General features: G+C 48.6%; 1 long non-coding RNA gene across 1 annotated transcript in view; it reads right to left on the reverse strand.

The window, feature by feature from the left end:
• The window catches only part of LOC144328424 (uncharacterized), a 470,376-nt gene extending 466,461 nt beyond the window's left edge, over nucleotides 1–3,915 (reverse strand). Inside the window, exon 1 of the long non-coding RNA XR_013393651.1 lies at nucleotides 3,521–3,915. This is a non-coding gene — a long non-coding RNA (uncharacterized LOC144328424). The remainder of the gene's footprint in view (nucleotides 1–3,520) is intronic.
• Between the last annotated feature and the right edge of the window lie 14,311 nt (nucleotides 3,916–18,226).

The following is an 18,226-nucleotide window of genomic DNA, read 5'->3' on the forward strand; positions in this document are numbered from 1 at the left end:
GTGTGTCTACAGGGTTAGCATCCATCAGGTTTAGTTTGCTTAACACATCAGCAATTTTCCGTGACTGGTGTACTAGAATGTTACCATCTTGATCTCTCTCTATTTCCAGAGATAGGTAGTTGTTTACCTCACCAAGATCTTTCATGTCAAAGTGCTCTTTCAGTTGAGCTAGGGCGTTATTGTACATTGCGACATCTTTCCAAAAGAATAATAAATCATCAACATAAAACAAACAGTACAGTTTCTTTTGCCCCTCCTCTTTGACAAATACACATGGATCAGCTTTCCCTTGTTGAAAACCTAGAGAAAACAATACTTCAGTGAGTTTTGTGTGCCAACACCGTGCACTCTGTTTGAGACCATAAAGGGATTTCTTCAGAGCACAAACAAATCCCTGTTTTACCTGTACGCCATCAGGTGGAAGCATATAAAGTGATTCATCCAGAGATCCGTACAGAAAAGCTGTATTAATATCATGGTGACTAATGTGTAGATTTTCCTCTGCAGCTAGCTTGAGCATAAGCCTAATGCTTTCATACCTCACTGTGGGTGAGTAGGTCTCGTGATAGTCTTCACCTGGTACCTGTGCAAAACCTCTGGCTACCAATCTGGCTTTGTGTCTGACTATCTTGCCATTTTGATCTGTCTTCGCTTTGAAGACCCATTTGCTTCCAAGCAGTTTCATTCCTGGAACTACCGGAACTAGTTCCCAAGTTTTGTTCCTTTCCAAGGAATCAAGTTCAGCCTTCATGGCATTTAACCATGGCTCAGCTTCCTTTGAATCCAAACCCTGGATTTCTTGGAAACTTGAAGGTTCAAATACCTTCTTGGAGCTTTTAACAGCTGTTACTGCTATCGTAGCAAATTCATCAGCAAATCTCTTTGGAGGTTTGCCCTTTGTGGCTCTCTGTGACCTACGAATGAGCCTTAAGTCTTCAACACTCTCCTCTTCCTTCTTAGGAGAAAAACGACCTATTGTGAACAATGGTTCCTCCAATTCTTGATCAGAGCTTTCAGAGGGTCGCATAGAGGCTTTCGCACTCTTGAAATCCTCTGAATCACCCGATTCAGTTTCAGATTCAGACTCAGAACCTTCATCAGTGGGTGTGGGTTGTTGTGGTTGCTTTTGACTATCCTCAGTCTCATCACCGTCATCAGGATAACATTGGAAAATTCCCACATTCTCCCCCCACTTTGCATTGTACTCAACACTTCTCGTGAGCTTAATTGTCTTAGAGTCAGTCATCATTATTCTGTAAGACCCTTTCTGATAACCTAGAAAGATACCATGCAAACCACGCTTGTCTAACTTGGAGTTTTGTGGTGAATGAACCCACATGTCAGAACCAAAAATTTTCATGTGTTTGATGTATGGCTTCTTGCCAAACATCTTTTCATAGGGGGTACAACCAATCGCTGAAGATAACCTGCGATTGTAACTGTAAACAAAACACGAGAGAGATTCGGCCCAATAACTCTCTGGAAGATTGGCATCATGCAGCAAGGTTTTTAACCCTTGAAGCAATGTCTGATTTGCCCGTTCCGCAAGTCCATTCTGCCATGGCGAGCGAGGACTAGACAAATCGTGTTGAATTCCTTTCTCAGTCAGAAAAGCTTCAAACTGCTGAGAAGTGAATTCTCCCCCGCGATCACTGAAAAGAGTCTTTATCTTCTTACCATGCACATTTTCCAACCAAGCACAGAATTCCTTGAACCTAGGAAAAGCCTCTGATTTCTGCTTGAGATTGTACACAAAAATATATCTAGAAAATGCGTCAATGAGAACCATGAAGTACCTATTTCCACCCAAAGAGGGCGATAGTGGTCCAACCAAATCAGCATGAACAATTTGGTATGGTTCCGTAGCTTGCCTACTAGACACCTTACCTTTCGCAGCCATTTTCACCTTGTTTGCTGCGCATGCTTTGCACTTCATGTGGTACTTGCAGGGTTTAATAGTCATACCTTCAACCAAGGCAGGCATTTTAGATACTGCCTCAAAATGCAAATGACCAAATTTTCGATGAAAATCATGAATACATTCTGCATGCAAACTTTTGTTAGAACCTGCAATGCAACAAGTGTCATCCTGCACAACATCATCATAATACAAAACAAACAAACGATCAACATATTCAGCATGCAGTACATAGTCATTTTTCTTTGTGATGATGCACTTCTTGTTCTTGAAGGACACGTCAATGTTCCGCTCATTCAGCTGTCCAACGCTGAGTAGATTATGTTTGGAATCTGGCACGTAAAGGACATTCTGTATTGATAAGTCCAAACTGTGAAGAACAACAGTTCCGTAGCCTTTACTGGGAATAGTGTGGTCATCCGCCTGGTGAATCGCACCTTCCTGCGGTGTAAAAGACACAAACAGTCTCTTATCGTTGCACATGTGGTGGGTCGCCGCCGAATCAACAACGAAGAAAGATCTAGACTTCTTCTGGACCTCTGCAACCTTTGGAGTGAAGCGTGAAACCATAGCCTTGTGCTGCGTTGTCCTAGACACCGGACCTTTGCCTTTGCCTCGGCCTTTTCCGCGCGATGAGCTTTCGCTGCGCTGCTCTGTCTTGGCCTTGGGATATCTGCATTCCCTCTTCATATGGCCTAGACGTCCACACGAGTAGCATTTCACTGCCTTCAAAGCTTTGGCGCCATCTGGTGGTTCCACTGCACTATGGGATGACGTCTGTGAAGACTCCCCCTTGCCCATGCAGCTAGCACCCCGGCGATCTGCTTCATTTAAAACCACGGCAGTAACATAGTCCACTGTCAGCTGAGCTGTTGGCTGCACAGCAATCTGGGTTGCAACAGACTCCCAACCTGAACCCAAAGATTGTAGTATCATGAAAGAATACACAGCCTCTGGAAAGTTGAGTCCTCTCTGTTGCAGCTCATGTCTCAGATTTTGCATCTCCATCAGATGTAAACGCACATCTCCACCTTCAGCAAGAGCCATATTATGCAGCTTGTTGAAGTAAAACATAGTAGATCCAGCTTCTGTCCTTAAGTGAGCCTCTCTCAAAGATTCCCAAATTTCTCTGGCTGAGGTCTTATCACGCAATAGACAGAGCTCTTCTGGGGATACTATCAATGTAAGTGTTCCCCGTGCTTTGGAATCCTTAGCTTTCCATGCATCTGTAACTGGAGCTGGGGGGGTTTCTGTAATCACCTCAAACAAACCCTCTTTCCGCAGAATTGCCTCTGCATACAAAACCCAGTCCACATAATTTTTCTTGTTGAGCTTAGGAATCCTACAAGCATCCTGAAGGGCCATCATGACTCTGGCAGTAGCCTTCAGCGTCATATATGCTGCTTTAAATCTTGCTGCGTCACTGCTGCAGCTGCCTTATTCCAAAGGCGCTCTTAAAAGTTACTTTCGATTTCCCCAGCATAGTAACTTGTGCCTGGGAGCCTCTTGCCTATTCCCGGCAAAACGGCTTTAAAAGTTCAAAGTCCAGCCATAAAGCCATTAACTAGAAGCTGGCAGGCTGCCCGGAGCAGTAGTACATACCTCATCAATCACTTTTACGCGCAGAGCAGATTCCAATCCGATCTGTCCCTCTGCATTCCGATCCTTTGCCGGCACTCCGATCCGACCTCTGGAGCCCATAACCACGTGTTGGTGTAAAGCAGAGTTCCGTGCCCAGCGGAAGGATGAGGAGTACGTACTACATACTCAGTATTGCTTTATTTACAGTTCAAAGCAGATATATTACAGAAAGACATCTTGCCTCTGCATCCTCTCTCCTCGACAGCTTGGAGAGAATCACACAGTGAAAAACAGGAAACCAGTGTATGTCACATCCAGTCTCCCTTTCCCGTGAGAAACTCCAACAGTACAGACTGTGGAATGTAAACACCTGTCTCGTGACAAGCCCTTTCGCTGCACAGTGAAGGAAAGCAGAAACCAACAGTTGGATTACAACCCCCATCATCCCTGACCACTGGTCCTGGTATCTAGGGATAATGGGAGTTGTAGTTCAAGAACATAAGGGGACCAAATGTTGAGAAAGGCTGCTATAGAAGGTTTCATCAGGGGCCAATGCCATGTGTGCATTCTGGCCTGGGCTCCCTCACTTCTGCCTTCCCTCAAGTCACACAGGTCATTGCCCCAGGGAATGTAGGAGAGTATCTGCTCAGGTAGTTCTCTCAGACCATTAATGGTTATCAGGAGATGATGGGACATGCTCCTTGGCCTGGGCACCCCAGGTTGTTGAGGTTGTCACATGGTCTTGGCAAGATGGCAGATCAATTTCTAGCTATGAACCTAGGTGCAGTTTGTAATGCTAACACAATTGGCTATTTCATAATATATAATATATTTTTAGGAAAGCATTTTTTATTTGTTGCTGTCAGAGCTGCTCCCCGATCCCAGCTCACAGAGGATCACGCTAGCCAGCGTTCGCTTTATAAAAGTCTTTATTGAGTTACAGTTTCCATTTCCAAGCTGCTGCGTGCAACTCTACGTCTTATGGCTAGACCGGCAAAGCTCCGTCTGAATCTCCGCCCCTCGTACACCAACTTAATATCCTCGCCTTACTCCACCTTTTCCGCCTGACCGTCCTTCTCTGGGTCCCTCTGCCCCCCGTGGTCTCCTCCTTCCGGGACTCCTCTGACGCTGACCCCCCGGACCCTCCTGTCTCCTTGCGTCGGGCTTTAGGACCTGGCTCCCTTTCCGGGCTGCTTACTGCGCCGCCTTCCTGTGCATTTGAACTTGGCGCGCGCGCCCAGCCTTCCACTTTCCGCTTGACCGTTTCTTCGCTCCCCGATGGGGGCGTGGTCACTCCTGACTCATGCCCTCCTCCCTGCTGCGAGCTGCCAGGGCTCGATCCCTGACGTCCTTCCTCTCCACTGCGCTCTGGTGGGGACGCTGGCCCCGATTTCCAACTGCTGCCCTCTGAACCCCCGCTGGTCCCTTCCTCCTGGGGTGTCCCCCTAGGCCCCCCCTTTGCTCTGGCCACTGGCGCCCCTTTCTGTGAATCTTCCGATTCACTGGAAAGACTCGGAGATCTCGGGTCGTCGTCATCACTCATCCTTTCTTCGGACTCCTCCCCCTCGCTCTCTGTTTCCTCCCTTGCCCTCGCCTCTGCTCCTGAACCCCTGACATCCATCCCCCCCTCGAAGCCCCCCTTTCCCCCCTCCCCTCCTTCCGGTGCGGGAGCTGGGTGCTGCCGAGTCATGGGGACGAATGCCGGATACAGTTCGCTTCCCTTGGCGGGCCTCCAACTGAAGACTTCCGATTCTTCCTCCCTGCGCTCGTCGACAGCGGTCACCTCCGCTTCCATCTCTGTGCCGCCGTGCTCGAAGCCCAGGTCCTCCCCGAACATGTCCACGTCCGTCTCCGCCTCAGTCGTTCCCGGGTCCGTCGCTCGACCTGGAACCTCCAGCCACTTCCTGCGCCACTGCTCCTCTGGTCTATCGTCCCACCAATACGAGGGCTCTGAGGCAGATCCCGAGGGCGACCCCTCCGGGGAACGCGTGTCCATTGTCGGTTCCTCGTCCGAGTCGAACCCGTGGAAAGTGCTGGCTGAAAGCGTCGGTGTGAAAAGCCAATCGTCGAAAAAGTCTGCTGGCATGGGCCTGTGTCGGAAAAGGGCGTGAAACTCGTCCTTGAGCAGAGGTTCCTCCAAGGCGTAGCCTGGCACCCAGCTGTTGGCACTGGCCGGGAAGCCCTCCTTGGCGAGGAGGTATTCTACTCCCTCTTCTCCCCATCTAGAGTCCAAAATCTCTGTGACCTCATTGATGGACTCCTCTTGTGTCACTCCCCCTTGTTCGGTTCCCTCTCGTAGCGGACTCAGAGCCGTTCCTGGTTCCTGAAACCTGTGAGGTGTCTTGTAGGGAGTGAGTACCGACCTGTGGAACACCGGATGCATTCTGGAACCCTCCGGAAGCATCAGCCTGAAAGCCACCGGGTTGATCTGTTCTTCGACTTGGTAGGGCCCTAGTTGTTTATGCCCTAGTTTCTTCTTCGCTAATGACCTGGCCGGCACTGCTTCGGCTGCCAACCAGACCCAGTCTCCCACCTGGATCTCTTCGCCGACTCTCCTGTGTTTGTCCGCTTGCACCTTGTATGCGTGTTTAGCCAGCTCCAGGTGCCGCCGAAGTTGATCGTGGACCTCTTGCAACTCTGACGCGAACGTGTCTGCTGTCTGCAGCTCCCCTTCCCCCATTCTTTCCAGTCCCGGGAAGGTTCTGGGGTGCCTTCCGTTGTTGGCGAAGAACGGCGTCACCCCTGTGGACACGTGTTTCGTGTTGTTGTAGGCGAACTCGGCGAGCGGCAGGTAGTCCACCCACGTCGCAGGCTGTTGATTTGCGTAGCATCTCAGGTACTGCTGCATGATGGCATTGACCCGCTCCGCTTGCCCGTTGGTCTGCGGGTGTCTAGCCGAAGCCAGGTTGATCTTGACGTTCAGGAAGCCCATCAGTTTCTGCCAGAAGTTCGAGATGAACTGCCACCCCCTGTCAGACAGTATAGACCGCGGCAGACCGTGAACCTTGAACACGTGATCTATGAACAGTTTGGCGGTTTGTTCCGCCGTGGCCACCTTCGCACACGGAATTAAATGTGACATCTTGGAGAACAAGTCCACCACCACTAGCACTGCCGTTTTGCCCCTCGAGCTGGGCAGATCCGTGACAAAGTCCAGGGCCACTCTCTCCCATGGTTCGAACGGGGTTTGCAGAGGTTCCAGCAGTCCCGCCGGCGGTCTGTGTACTGGTTTGGCCCTCTGGCAGGTGTCGCACCTCGCCACGTAGTCCGCGACTTCTCCTCTCATTCTGGGCCACCAGAAGTCTCTGGCGACTAATTCTATCGTCTTCTCTGTGCCAAAGTGCCCGGCAGTGGGCGCGTCGTGCAACTGCTGCAGTACCTTGGCGCGAAGATCGTCCCCTGGCACGTAGATGGCCCCTTTACGGAGGAGTAATCCATCGTGAACCTGGAACTCGTCGGTCGCCGCCGTGCCCCTGTGCGCCTCTGCCATCTTTGCTCGCGCGAAAGAGTCGTCCCGCAATGCACGTCGTGCCGCCTCCAGGTCAACAGTCGCCGAAGCGCACGCCCACGCTGCCGGTGCGAAGATATGCATGGCCGCCGCTGGCGTCGCCTCTTCGAGGTACTGCGGTTTACGGGAGAGGGCGTCCGCCATGATGTTGGTGTCCCCCGGGACATACTCTATACGGAAGTCGAAGTCCGCAAAGAACTCTGCCCAACGTATTTGCCTCTGGTTCAGGAACCTCGCCGTGCGCCAGTGCTCCAGATTCTTGTGGTCCGTGCGGACCTGCACTGTGTGCTTGGCTCCGATCAGGAAGTGCCTCCACGCCTTGAAGGCTGCATGAATGGCTAACAACTCCCTGTCCCAGATGGTGTAGTTCTGTTCTGACTTGGTGAGCTTCCTGGAGTAGAACGCTCCCGGCCTCCAAGCCTCCTGCGGGTCTTGCTGCAACAGAACTGCTCCTACGGCTCTGTCTGAAGCGTCCGTCTCCACCCTCATTGGTCTGCTGGGGTTGACGTGTAGTAGCTGCTCCTCTGACGCGAAGAGACGCTTGAGTGCCTGAAAGGACTGCTCTGCTTGCGCCGTCCAGATGAATTTCTTCTTCTTGGAGCTGAGCGTGTCCGTGATGGCCGCCGTCTGCATCGCGAACCCCTTGATGAACTTGCGATAGAAGTTCGCAAAGCCCACAAACCGCTGGACCTCCTTCCGGTTGCGCGGACTTTTCCAATCCAAAACCACGCGAACCTTGGCGCTGTCCATTGCGAGCCCTTTGTCTGACAACCTGTAGCCCAGGAAGTCCACCTCCGACACGTCGAACTGGCATTTTTCCAGCTTGGCGTAGAGCCTATGCTGCTGTAGTCTGCTCAGCACTTCTTTGACGTCTCTGTCGTGATCGTGCTGCGATTCAGAAAAGATGAGTATGTCATCTAGGAAACAGACACACTTCTTGTAGAGCAGCCCTGCCAAGACGTGATGCATAAAAGCTTGAAAGCAGTGGGAGCCATTTTGTAATCCAAAAGGCATAACTCTGTATTCGTAGGTGCCCAGGGGCGTGAACATGGCCGTCTTCCACTCGTCGCCCTCCCGCATACGAATGAGGTTGTACGCCCCTCGGAGGTCCAACTTGGTGAAGACGCGTCCTTTGCGCACCGTCGCGAGGAGGTCGTCGATCCTGGGCATGGGGAAGTCCGATGGCTTGGTCACAGCGTTCAAAATCCGATAGTCCACCACGAGCCTTTTTTGGGGCGTGTTTTTCTTCTTGACAAAGAATACCGGACTGCCCCCCACTGCCTTGGACTCTCGGATGAAACCGCGCTCCAGATTGTGATCTATGAACTCCTTGAGGTCCTGTAGTTCGTCCTCAGACATGGAGTACAGTTTCCCCTTTGGCAACGCCGCCCCTGGTAGGAGGTCGATCTTGCAGTCGTATGGTCTGTGGGGGGGTAGCTTGTCCGCCTCCTTCTCGCAGAAAACCTCCAAAAAGTCTGCGTACTTGTGGGGAACAGCTTGCAGCGTCCCAAGCTGCAGCTGTGACTCCTCTTCCTCTCCCTCCTGCTGGGGCAGGATGCAGTGTTCAGCACAATAGGAAGAGCCGAAAGTCAGCTGCCTCTGATTCCACGCCATCGCCTGGCTGTGCTTGTCCAGCCAACTCATGCCCAGTACAATGGGCGTGTCCGATAATTGAGTGACATTGAAGCTGATGACTTCCCTGTGGTTCCCAAGTCGCATCACCATTGGTGGCGTTTGCTTCACGACTTGCCTCCCGAGCAGCTCCCTGCCATCCACCGTGACTACCTGCAGGGGCAGTGTGGCAGGCAGCAACTGTATATCGTGCTGGTCGACAAAGTCTTGCCCTATAAAGTCCGCATTGCTTCCTGAGTCAATAGTGATTGGCACGTCCATGGTGAGTCCATTGGGTAGTTGGAGCGATGCGGTGAGCCGCACTACTGGTTTGGGCGGGAGGGGGTCCGTGGGTTGCAACATCTCTGGGGACTGCTTCACTGACACGTCTGGCTGGGCCCCAGTGCCTCTGTCTCCAGCCAGACTCCTTCGTTTCCCTGCTGTGGTTCTCCTTGCTGAGTCGCTGCAGTTACCATTGCTGAGGCTGCAGTGTGCTTGTGGAGCCTCTGGGGACACTCTTTCGCCATGTGCTGGGGATTGTCGCAGATGTAGCACTTCCGGTTCCCTCTAGGAGGCTTTGCTTTCACTGCTCCCGGTGCTAGGGCTCTGGTTGCTGACTGAGCCCTTGCACCGCCAACCTCCATAGGTTCCGCTCCTCCTCCTGGCGGAGGCGTGGATTGCGCACGCGCTGCTTCTCTGGGAACGAAGGAGTAGCCTCTGGCTGGTTCGCGCCCTCCGCGCCCTTCGTCCTTGCCCCAAGGACGTTCCTCCAGACGGACCCCAACTGCGAGCGCCCTCTGAACGATCTCCTGCGTGCTCCGGGGTCTCTCCCCCCTCGCAATTTCGTCCTTAACCGGGCCGCTCAAGCCTTGCCAAAACAGGTCTCTGACTGGCGCCGAATCTCTGTCCCATTCCAGGGCACTGACCAATGCAAAAAAGCGGGCATGATACTGCCGTACACTGGCCCTCCCCTGCTTAAGTCCATGCACCTCCTTCCGGGCAAGATCCACGTCTATGCTTGATAAGAAGCACCCATCCATCGCTTTAATGAAGGCATCCACATTTTGGAGCGCCGGATCCTTATCTCTCCACAAATTGCGCAGCCATGCTTTAGCATCTCCATGCAAATGGGACATGATAAACCCCACCTTCTCTTGCTCATCTCTAAAGTCCTTTTCCAGCAGTTGCAGTGCACACTTTACATCTGCTCTAAAGTTGGGGTACTGTTGCAAAGTCCCATCGAAGTGAGAGACTAGACCGCCTGCTCGTCTCCCCAACCCAATCCCCTCCGGTCTGGGTGTCAGTTGCCCTTGCTTCGTAAACATTTCCAATCTGACCTGGAGATCTCTGTAGGCGGCAGCTGCGTCCTCCTCTCTCTTCCTGGATGCAAGTACCTCGGCATTCAGTTGTGTCACTGCTTCTCTGAGATCCGCTATCTGTTGTTCGGCCGTCATCTTGTCTGCCGTTCGTGAGCTCTCGAGTAGGCACCAGCCTTCTCTCCTCTCCGCTAGGCTTTCGATGCCCACAGAAATGAGAGAGAGAGACGGAGCTTACTGTCAGAGCTGCTCCCCGATCCCAGCTCACAGAGGATCACGCTAGCCAGCGTTCGCTTTATAAAAGTCTTTATTGAGTTACAGTTTCCATTTCCAAGCTGCTGCGTGCAACTCTACGTCTTATGGCTAGACCGGCGAAGCTCCGTCTGAATCTCCGCCCCTCGTACACCAACTTAATATCCTCGCCTTACTCCACCTTTTCCGCCTGACCGTCCTTCTCTGGGTCCCTCTGCCCCCCGTGGTCTCCTCCCTCCGGGACTCCTCTGACGCTGACCCCCCGGACCCTCCTGTCTCCTTGCGTCGGGCTTTAGGACCTGGCTCCCTTTCCGGGCTGCTTACTGCACCGCCTTCCTGTGCATTTGAACTTGGCGCGCGCGCCCAGCCTTCCACTTTCCGCTTGACCGTTTCTTCGCTCCCCGATGGGGGCGTGGTCACTCCTGACTCATGCCCTCCTCCCTGCTGCGAGCTGCCAGGGCTCGATCCCTGACGTCCTTCCTCTCCACTGCACTCTGGTGGGGACGCTGGCCCCGATTTCCAACTGCTGCCCTCTGAACCCCCGCTGGTCCCTTCCTCCTGGGGTGTCCCCCTAGGCCCCCCCTTTGCTCTGGCCACTGGCGCCCCTTTCTGTGAATCTTCCGATTCACTGGAAAGACTCGGAGATCTCGGGTCGTCGTCATCACTCATCCTTTCTTCGGACTCCTCCCCCTCGCTCTCTGTTTCCTCCCTTGCCCTCGCCTCTGCTCCTGAACCCCTGACAGTTGCTTTCTTGATAGCATTTGTGGAAAGGCACATCGCATGACCTCTATTGTGCTGAAACATTTCATCAGCATTGGTGCTTTTCAAGTTCCAAAATACGGGTCAGTTTGTATTTTAGTTTTTGTGAATATTGTTGATTCAGCTGGACATACATGAAGCATCTCTTCAAGCAGAGTCTATTGATTTTGAAATGAAATTTTGCTTGAGTATCATCTCCTGGGTTGTATCCTCAAACTTATAACTCCTTTAGAAAGTGGAGATGACAAGACAAATGTAATAGGGAAGACACCTGATTAGATTCTGCCTTTGAGATTCCAGCCTAGGAAGCTGAAGCAAACTCTGACCAATCGCTAGCGCCCCATCAAATGTTATTGTATTCATTTGTTAACATGCCTTTTGAAATGTATAATGAAAGGTTTCATTAATTCATCAATAAATGGGTTTTGACTTAAGCATATTAAGCAGGTGCTGCTTTCTGTACTGTGTGCAATTCTATTGGGTTAGCTTTGGCATTTCTTCTGTCTCCCTGTCCCGTCTCTTATTATGTTTGTTACATGTGACTAGCTGAATTTAAATCTGGATGGCTATGTGTGTTCATATACGTACCTGCATTCATACCCAGTGGGAAATAGGGTAATGTGGATTGGGGATGGTAGAGTACTTTAAAGAAAACAGAAATGGGAGGAGAAATTGCTGGTATCTGTTTATCTGGCCCATATCCAGAATGGAAATCAATCCAGTGAATAAGATCAGTATTTGCTGCTGTTGCTGCTTTTAATCAACAGGCAATACGTGATGGATTGTGCTACCCCTCCCCCATTTGCATTGTTTCCTTTGCACTGAAATGTATGGAGTGGAATCATATAATTGGAGAGTTGCAAGAGACCCCAAGGCTCATGAAGTCCCACCCCATGCAATGCAGGGATCACATGGAATGAAACAATAACTATTTGACTTACGTAAGTTACATAATAATTACATAAATTATGTACCTTATGTAATTTAGCTACAGTGGACAGTGAGACAAATAACATGGTTTCTGATGGAAGATGAACTGCCCTGGAAATGGAAATGGTGTGGCATGCAATGAGTACAATGGGGAACTGAAGATTGTGCTTCCTTACTTCCCTAATGTGGATACACGCTAGTCCTATTAATGCATTTGGGATGAATGTGTGTTGGCTTAAAATGGGGTAGAGAGCAGGGAACTGCACACAAGGCCTGCCCCCAATGCCTCCCTACCTAGTTCCACTACAGATTTTCCTGCATTCAGTGGCAAGGCCTAAAGTGAATTCTAAGCATACATGGAATTGTGTTCTTTTGGCTATATGACAATCATCACTTAGAGAATGTGTTTGCTCTTAGAATAATGGAGTGGGAAATCAGTTTTAAGAAAACCATGTAGCTCCTCAGCATCTAAACAGTTGGAGCTAAATATGGGTCTATCTGCATGAAAGGCTCTAGCACTGGAATGGTGCCCCTTCCCCTCCTGTAGTCCCTGGACTCTGTTTTTGCTGATCTCTCATTAGTTCCACTCAGCAGTGAAACTCACTGGAAGCAATATTAGTAGGCCTGGGAGACAATGGAATTAGCTTTGTGTCATCAAGAAACTTTCTATAAATGGCCCATTTGGTTTGAGGCACAAACCTGTATGGGACTGGGAGTCATAACAGCTTAAACAAGACAGTCCCATATTTTGTTAAACGTGTTTGCTCTAAATGCAGAACACATGATGAGAACGGGAAGGAGGCTGCAAAAAAAAAAAAAAAAAAAAAAAGGCCTATTGAAGTTAATGAGTATGACTAACTGTGATTCATTAACTTCAATAGGTCTGCTTTGAGTTGAACTTTGTTGGCTACAACCTGTAGGATCTAACTTTGGCGAGTCTCCAAGGAAAGGGATGCCCATAGCTTAGGGAAATCCAGTGAAAAAACCTCTTCATGCCATGGTGGTACAAACTTAGCACATGGGTAATACGAGTGGGAGGCCCAGGTAGTTACCAGCTCCTGAAAATACCATTGGTGGTCTGAGAGAAGCCCCACAAACACACTGGGGGTACTTAAAACTTTGTGTGTGCTCTGAGAGAAAGCAGGAAGTGAGGAAGAGTAGGTCTGGAAGCTCATTCCGGAAACTGTCCTGAGAATACTTTGTCTGCTTTATATTTATTGTAATATTTATTATAATACTGAAAAGCACCTTGGGTGCCTTGTCAGAAATATAAATGCAATCAATCAATAACTGTTAAGAAAGCACCCTTGGCTGATGTCAACGACAGCAAAAAAACTTCTATAAAGCGGATATTTGTGTTGTACACTGAAGTTTACTAGAACAAGACATGTAGAAGTTCTCATATATCATGAGAAACACAGGTTTCTAAGTAGCTACGTCTTATGGTTAACAAAGGGGAAATCCTTTTCTTTTTTTTTAATGGCAATGCTGCCTAAATGCTCAGCATTCAGAGCAGCTTCAAAATGTATTACAAAGCTTCATCAGCCAAGTTGCTTCCACAGTCACCTGGCAGTGCTTTGGGGGCAGGAGCAAAATCTGAGATTGCACAATTCATTTGCTGTCTTCTGTGTAGCCTGTCTGTTTGGAAGTTTGCACTTCCACCATAATGGACATACAAAGACTTCTCCTTTGAATGTTACAAGGAGCTTCTTCAACCAACTTCTGCCATAAGCTGTGCATTCATCTGGAAGCAGTGCCTTCTTTGAAAATCAGGGACAGAGGAAGCTGCCTTATACTGAATCAGTCCATTGGTCTATTTGCCCCAGGACTGTCCACACTAACTGGCAACAGCTCTCTAAGATTTCAGACAATGGAGTCTCTCCCAGCCCTTACCACTAAGCCACTGCCCTTCCCCAGTTACCAGAGGGGCATGATGGGAACACAGCTTTTTGTTCTCTTTCCTCATGTTTGACTCACTTCTCCAACGCTGCTCCTGTCTCCCTTGCACAGCCCTTCATCCTGAGGACAAAATCCTCAAATCAGAATACGGCTGCAGATTGGATGTATGCATGCAAATGTCTTTGATTTGAATAATTTATTCCATCCTCTGACTACTTTGGAATGTTTATTTTATTTCATTTTTGGCACTGAGAAATGGGGCTTTGCCTAAGGTTGGTGTGTGTGTGTGTGTGTGTGTGTGTGTGTGTGTGTAATCTAGTTTGTACTGAGGTTATGGGAGAACTCATTTGGATTTCAGTGGCATCAGATTGAAAAGCATCAGACACTATCTGCTTTCAATAAGGCAGAAATATTCAAGCAGCCTTGTGAATAATCTTGTTTTTTTTAGGAGCCATTGCAGAGCCTGGACACATATTCCAAAGCTTTGACTGACCAGCTCCGATTAAAGTAAAGTTCTTCCCTCTTCACATTCATAAAAACTGCTTTACAGACACATTCCTTTATTTCCCAGCAAACTCCCCTAAGCACATTCCTCTCATTTAAAGAATAACCATCTGGACCTCCCATATCTGTTTATATCTATAATGTTCTTGGGTATGTTCTGTTCTTCTCCCCCTCTCTCATTATATCCTAATATTTCCATCACAGCCAAAAGACACTGAATCCAGGACATCTAGAGTTCCAAATTACAACTGGCATGTTGCTCATGCAGAACCTGGGAGCTCACTCCCAATATGTAGAATTTCTAAAGCCATTGCTTTTTTTCCTAAGCTGGTGAAGTTTCTAGTCCTTAAGGCAATGGAGGAAGCTGTGAAAGCACATGGGAGATATCTGCTGAACTCACTGATGCATAGTGATTGTTAGAGTCTCCTTGTTCTATTTATTTAAGTTTTTCTAGGCCATCTGCTAGGACAAAGCCCTCACAAAGCAGATTACATAAAAAAAAACACACTATAGAATACAATGTCACCGTTCATTTTTTTATTTTTATTTTTTAAAAAAACTGCACTCTGAAAAAAATCAGAGGTCAGCAACACATCATTGCAGTGAACTAAAATAACTTAAAATAGTTTCAGACCAGCAACGCTATAAATCCTTAACAAAAAAAGTGCAACCTGACACCAGTGTTTTTAAAAGACCCATTATAAAGTCTGTTCCTACACAAATATCTGGGGAGTGAATTCCACAGATACTGAAGCCACCGTTGGTCTCTCATGCCCACACCAATATTGCTGATCTTACACGTGGAACTATATACAGGGCCTCCACAGATGATCACAAGGCTTGAGCAGATTTGTACAGGAGAATCTGTCCAACATCCCACTGTGTGTTGACACCCTGCATTCCACCCTAATTTCAAAGAATCATAGGAGCTGGGGGGCACCTCACAGGTCATCTAGTCCAACCCACTCCTGACGCAAGAAATCTATAGCATCCCTAATAGATGGCCATTCGTTTTCTGCTTTAAAGCCTCTAACAAAGGAGTGTTTCTCTCCTGCCAAGGCAGTCTGGTCAACAAAATTTTGAGTTAACTAAGTGAGATTAAAATTAATTCTAGAAATAAATTGCGCTTGCAGAACCTTTAAGTGCCTTCAATTCTATCTGTATCTTCTTGTCCCTGCTGACATGGCCACAGCTCTGCGAACGAAGCAATCTTAGGATGATTGTATGTGAGGGTGCAATCAGGTTTGTTTGCTTTTGGATGCAATGCTGTGCTTCAGTAAATTCTCCCTCTACTTTCTTTCTCCCTTGCTTTATTGTTTGTAGTGTTCTGCCACAGTACTCCATTCTTTGTTCTCTTGTTCACTCCAAACTCTGGGAAGAAATCCTGAAATACAAACTCCGGCAACAATTCTATTAGCCATTTTCCTGGGAGTAAGCCCTGTTGAACTTGATGTTATGTACTTCTGAATGACAGGGGAAGAGATTGTGCCACCAGCAAATTAGTTTATTTGAAATGTTGCTAACACATCATTTACAGTGGTACCTCGCAAGACGAATGCCTCGCAAGACAAAAAACTCGCTAGACGAAAGGGTTTTTTGTTTTTTGAGCTGCTTCGCAAGACGATTTTCCCTATGGGCTTGCTTTGCAAGACAGAAACGTCTTGCAAGTTTGTTTCCTTTTTCTTAACACCGTTAATACAGTTGCGACTTGACTTCGAGGAGCAACTCATAGAACGCGGTGTGGTAGCCTTTTTTGAGGTTTTTAAAGCTTTTTGAGGTTTCTGAAGCTTTTCCAAAACTTTCCCGACACCGTGCTTCGCAAGACAAAAAAAATCGCAAGACGACAAAACTCGCGGAACGAATTAATTTCGTCTTGCGAGGCACCACTGTATCAGCTCAGGATGCCTTCTCCCACTGGTTCAACTTGCTCAGCTGCCCTGCTGTTCCAGGACTCCCCCTCTCATTAGAGTGGAAGAAGGGGCTGTTGCTAGTGGCCTTGGCTCCTAAGGTTCCTTAGGATCTTTGCCTTTTCTTGCTTTGGTTTCTTATCTAAATCAGAAGGGACATTTTGTGATAAGAGTGTCTGATCATATGTATGTGAACAGGAGATTTGTATTTTTGAATGGTGTGTTAAAGGGAGAATACAAGGAACTGTTTTAGCAGAGTCAACAAACTGCAACCTCCCCCCCCCCCGCCCATGTGTCTATATCACACCCCCTTTCACCTGTGTTCTGACAAGGATATTCTCAGACATTATATGCAAATAACTTGGAACCCAACTACATGATCAGCAGTGCCTGGTGGCATATCTGCTCTGCTGCTGAGTTCTATGGTTCCAGGAAGATGAATGGTATGGGTGAATGCTTCTTCATTTTAATTCAGTCTGTCTCAAAATATCAGTCTGTTTCTTAGTTCTCAATACTTTAAAAGTGATGTCTGTGTGTCACTTATGAAAGAAAAAACTTCTCAGAAAAATAAAATTATGTACACATTAGTGGCTTGAAATACATTAAGTTGTGCCCCCCCCCCGCCCCCTGCAACACCACTGCAATGTTTCAAGCAAATTTTTTAATCGTGCTATTCATACCAGAAAGAGGAGAGAGATGTCTTCACCCAATTACCAGATTTAAATTGTCATCAGTGCATACATTGTCATCAGCGCATGTGCAATGGCTGCCTGAAATGTACACACCTCTGCTTCACTGCAGCTTCTGTTTCCTAATCAGAAAATGGGAGCTGGTTTGAGGGAAAGCGCATCAAGCAGGAACTTTTCTCAAGGAATACTACGGTCTGTGGCTAGCATCATGTGTACTCAACATCAAACCCTAGTGGTGGGACCACACTGGAACTGGAGTAAGCAATATTGTGCCCGGAGCCTTCTGGAAAAGAAAACACTGCACTATCCTGGCTTTTCCTTTTTAAAAAATTTCTACTTCATCCCGTGTGAAGATGGAGGATGGTTGCTAAACTGCCAGTCGACATTTAGCATGTGGGTGTGTTCTTTTTGGGGGGTGGGGTGGGGAGTCATAGCAACAGTGTCATGGAACATGCATTGGTTCCCATACTTAATATTCTGGAAGAGGTGACTCCTTCATGCTAGCCATCACCCCACTGAAGATTCATCTGCATGCATTGGAGAGTCCATCCTGTCCCATTTCCAAGAAAGCAGGAGACTAGAAACATACGATAATGCCAGCCAAGTCAGACCATTTGTCGTAACTCAAGGTTTGTCTACATGAGAGAGAGGAAACCCTCAGCTCTTCAGGTGTTGTGGGACACTAAAAGCCCCAGCCCAATGGTCAATGGTCAGACCAATGGTGAGGGATGATGGGAGTTTTATTACCCCAGCAGTATTTGGTGGGCCACAGGTTCTCATTCCTGGTCTGCATGGACTGGAAGCGACTTTACAGAGTTTCAGTTGGGGGTCATTTTCACCCCTGCTTTGAGATCGGAGACATTGAGCCTTGAATCTTCTGCCTACCATGCATGCACACTATATCACTGAATTAAATGGTCCATCTCATGCATTGTGAAGGTGGCTATTTGCAGGTTGGCTAGAGTGGGAGTTGCTTCTGAACGTGCACAGATTGCACATGCTTGACCCAGTGGAAACACCACCTCCATCCTTTGTGCATCTGGGCTTAGGATAGAGAAAAGGAGGCTTCCCAAAAAGGAGGAGAAAAGAAAAATGAGCAGGGCCTCCGCTCCCGCTTTGTTGTGTGGCCGACGACATCCTGATCCACTCCTGCTTCTCCGCTGCTCTGTGGCAGAGCATCTGCTCAGCAAGCAGAAGGTCTCATGTCCAATCCCCAGGGTCTGTAGGTAAGGCTGAGAAGCTCTCCTTCCAGTAACCCCAGAGAGCCGCTTGTCAGTCAGTACATAGACCATTCCTCAACCAGATGCACCAGTGCTCTGACTGGGTACATAAAACGTCCCATGTTCCTAAAG

Source organism: Podarcis muralis, chromosome 7, assembly GCF_964188315.1.
Source record: "Podarcis muralis chromosome 7, rPodMur119.hap1.1, whole genome shotgun sequence".
Classification (NCBI taxonomy): Eukaryota; Metazoa; Chordata; class Lepidosauria; order Squamata; family Lacertidae; genus Podarcis; species Podarcis muralis.